The following is a 4,516-nucleotide window of genomic DNA, read 5'->3' on the forward strand; positions in this document are numbered from 1 at the left end:
CGCCCGCCGGCCGGTCAGCTCCTTCGCTGCGGCGGCTCCGGGCCCCGCTCCCCGGTGAGTGAGCCTGTTGCCCCGTGGGCTTGAAAGCAGCCCCGTGGGGGTGGGCGCCAAGCCCTTGTCAGCCCTCCCGGGCCCGCGCGTGCGGGGCCCCGGCTCTGCCCGCCCCTGCAGGCGGCCTGGGCTGGGGGGAAGGGGCTGCACCGCGGTGTGCAAGGAGAGGCATCTCTGGGCCCTGCTGGCTGCCCCCCTCTCTGTTTGAAGCCCCCCTCGGAGGCAGCGGGTGTCGGCTGTCCTCCCTGGGACCAAAAGCCGAAGGATCCTGGAGGGGCTGCTGCGCTCAGCGTGGGATTTGGGGCCAGGAAGGGGTGGTCAGATGGGTGCGGATGCGGTCGCCTTCCTCTGTCGCAGGGGGACGTGGCCCTCGACGGGGGTCTCTGAGCCACCGTTTCTTGGAAGCGGGACTTCTTCGGAGCAGGTGGCGGCTGCAGTTCCTCGGGAGGGGTTTTGGGACACGAGGTACCGCAGTGTTACGGGTGGAAATTATTTTGATCTCTTAAGGAAGCCGAGCGCCTCTTCTCCGTAGGCTGCCAGCTCTGCAGGGGGATCATGACTGTGACACTGGTCGGGGTTGGGCTGGCTTGTAGGCACTTGGCAGATGGTGATGTTCCAACATCCTTTTCAGGGTGCCACCGGACAGGTGCATAACATCAGCGCCATTAGACGTGCAAATGCCCACACATGGTTTGCAAGAGCAACCCTCCGAGGGCCACCCTAGTGTCAGCAGCATCCCAACCTGTTGTGTCTCCTTAGTTTTCTGCAACAGAAACCTTAGTTGTTTTTTTGCTGTACTCAAAAAAATAAAATAAAAAAATGGTAAAAGGAAAGAGCTGACATTTTCTGAGGGAGGCCGCTTGCCTAAGAGAAGATTGAGTACCCATGCTAGAGATCCAGATCATGCCAATGTGATGTCACTTTTTGCTCATCTGAAGGAAAGACGCTGTGATTTGGTAGGACAGAAAAATTAGTAACTCTTGGACATGACTTCATACTAGCCGGGAAATTATTTCTCTTCCTTATGACTTCAGGATTTCATAATTGACGTTTCCCAGTTACTTACTTTGATTTATATGCCATCTTCCCCCAAAAAGGCTCAGGGTGGCTTATAGTGAAAAACCGGACAACTCGTACATAAAATGTTATGTAAACCTTTGGTGTTAATAAAGTCAGTGTGTCTAACCACGCAGCAAAACCCTGCATAGGTACAAGTGTTCGGCTCATTTGGTTCTTCATTGCAGCTTTAAAGCTATTTGTATCTTTTAGAAATTGTTCCTACTGCAAGGAATTTCCACTGCGTTAGGACAGAAAGCCCGGTAACATGAGTGAGAAGGTGATGGTTGAGGATACATTTTATAGACTTGGGAACTGATCTTTCTCACTCATACACACTTAACATGATACAGGTAGAAAAGCTCACTGAAGACAGTAGGACTCCTCATGCTTTGCTACATCAGTGGAGGCTGTATCTCGGATAGGCACTTAATGAATTCAGTAAACTGATTGGAATAACACCTTCTGTTTGGTGATAATTGTGATAGCTTTAGATATCCCTCAGGAACAGAAGGATATTCCCCTTCATTTTCCTTCAGCTGCCGAAAGCAAAGTGGTAATTGTCATCTTCATATTGTTTGCAGTCTACCATGTATACAGTTAGCGACAGAGGACAAAGTGGTGTAGCACCTCTTGCTCTGTTAAAGGGAAGTTCGCTAAGAAACTGACAGCTTTGGAAATAACCCCATTAAGGGAACTTCTGTGAGTTTTATAAGGAAAGTCGTCATCATCATATGGTCTTTTTTGTTTTATGTAATTCTTTCTTGAGTAATAGATTATTTTAGCAAAGAGGCCTAAATTTGGACTATTTTATCACTCTTGAATACTTTTTGTTCTTCAGTTCTTCAGTGGTTATGATAGCTTGAATGAGGAAGGTAGAAATTTTTTGGTTTTTTTTTAATGTTTCATCAAAGTGCTTCCTTAAAGTGTTTTTGTATTACAGAATTGAGAGGTTTTTCAAACCTGTATAAAATCAGTTCTAAAAATATTTAATAAAATGAGAGAGGTTGGAAATAATTGTCTCTTTATAAATGGCAAAGGCTGAGTTTTTTCAGTATGTTTAAAAATACATCTGTGTGTGTGCTATGCATCTGTGTTGAATTGGTCTTTCATACTTCCTATAATTTTTGTCTTTAAGTTAAAAGTTTTCTGTCTCAGCTGGTACTTTATTTTTATGAATATTCTTCATGTCAGTAAGGTCTTTTTTTCCTAGGAGATCTGCCTACTTATGATTATTCATTTATTCATTTATTTGGGATGAATCAGAATTGCCAAACCTTTCCAACAGTATTTTTCATTTACATTCTAGTAGCACATGAGGGCTAAATCAAGCATGAGGGTCACCATGGTGCCAGGTACAGTACAAACAAAGAGAACAGTCCAAATTGTAGGTAGCTTAAATATAAATTTAAGATGCAACAGGTAGAAGACACAGGCAGATGAATTAGGATGAGATTGAAAAATTAAAATGACAAGGTGACAATAAAGTAAATTAACGTTGTGCATACAGCATTAATTTCTGTTCATCAGTTGCCTAAGATAAGTTTGCAGCTATTTTGCACAGATTCTTATTAAAAAAATTTAAAACCTCATACTGCATATATGTAATCACACTGAACCTATTCCTTATATGCCATACATAAAACTAAATATCTGCAAGTCTTTAAGAATGGAAGCTTAGGTTGAAGGCAAGTGGAATGAAATGATCTCTTTAGTATGAGGTAACTAAATTTTTCATGTGCTCATTAATATGTTTTATTCACATTCTTTGGATCTTTCAGACTATTTTTTTTATAATGGTTAGAAAATTAATGAACTCGTGCAACTCTTACCTTATACTGTACTCATTGCTGTATATAGAGTACTTGATTTCATGGGTGACTGATGCCTCCCAACTCTGGGGGGGCACATGCAGGCACTGCCGCCAGCATCGGCGGCAGGACTGGAGCTAGTGAGCTCCTGTAGGTGGTGGTGGGGCCAGAGCTGGCCTGCTCCTGCAGGCGGCACCGTTGACGGGGCTGGAGCTGGTGAACTCCCTCAGGGCTGAAGCTGGTGAACTCCTGCAGGCGCCCATGTTGGCCCTGTTAGGGGTGGGGCGGGCACGTGCCATCCCATCTACGGTACTCCAGCCTAGCCAGTCATTCCCCAGTCTGTACTTGTCATGCAATTATTCTTTCCCAAGTGCATATGTCCCTGATGAATCTCATCTGATTGACTGCTGACTGTTTCTCCAGTCTAAGTTAATCTGGATCCTAGCTCTGCCCGATGGACTGTCTGCAGTTCCAACTTGGTGTCATCTGCAAATTTTCTAATTGTGCACTTGATCCCATCATCCAAATCATTAATGCAGATGATAAGCAATACCGGACCCAGGACAGACCCCTGGGGAACCCCATTTGATACTTCCTCCCAACTAGAAATTGCGCCATTGATGACTACTTGCTGAGTACGATGATCCAGCCAGTTATGTATCCACCTTACAGTACTTTAATCCAGTCTCTATTTCCATAGCTTATTAATGAAAATGCTGTGGGAGACCATGTCAAAAGTCTGTACCTACATTTCAGGTGTCACATCCCCCCTCCTCCCCCACTCCCATCCATAGAACCTTGTCACTTTATAGAAGGAAATCAGGTTGGTGAGGCATGACTTGCTCTTGGTGAATCCATGCCGGCTGTTCCTGATCACATTGTTCTTCTCTGGGTGTTTCACAGTGGATTCCTTGAGCACCTGTTCCATGATCTTTCCAGGTATAGGGGTCAGGATGACTAATATAGTTTCATAGTTGGTAGGGTCGGAAGGGACTCGAGCAGATCATCTAGTCCGACCCCCTGCCGTGGCAGGAAAGAGTACTGGGGTCAAACGACCCCGGCCAGATGTTCATCCAGCCTTTTTTTAAAGACCCCCCAGGATAGGAGCCAGCACCACTTCTTTTGGAAGTTGGTTCCAGGTCCTAGCCGCCCTGACAGTGAAATAGCGCATCCTCATGTCTAGCCTGAAACTACCCTCCGCTAGCTTGTGTCCGTTGTTTCTTGCAACTAATATGTAGTTTGCAAGATCCTTCTCCTTTCCTTTCTTAAAGAAGGGCACTATATTTATCCTTTTCCAGGTATCTGGAACGTCACCCTACTTCTACAAGTCATGAAAGAGGATAGCTGATGGCTCTGAAATTACCTTAGTCAATTCCTTCAGCACATCTCATCCAGCCCTGCTGATTTGAAAACATGTAGCTTCTCTGAGTAATTCCTAACCTGTTCTGCCATTATTCTAGTCTAGGCTATTTTGTCTCCTGCCCCAGCTTTGCTGTCAGCTACACTCATCAATTGCATCTGGGCATGTATGTGTATGTGGGTGACAGTCTCATTAAAATATGCTAGTCTACATATCTATTTGCTAGGCCTTCCTGCTG

This window comes from Alligator sinensis, unplaced genomic scaffold (genome assembly GCF_000455745.1).
Source record: "Alligator sinensis unplaced genomic scaffold, ASM45574v1 scaffold701_1, whole genome shotgun sequence".
NCBI classification, from domain to species: Eukaryota; Metazoa; Chordata; order Crocodylia; family Alligatoridae; genus Alligator; species Alligator sinensis.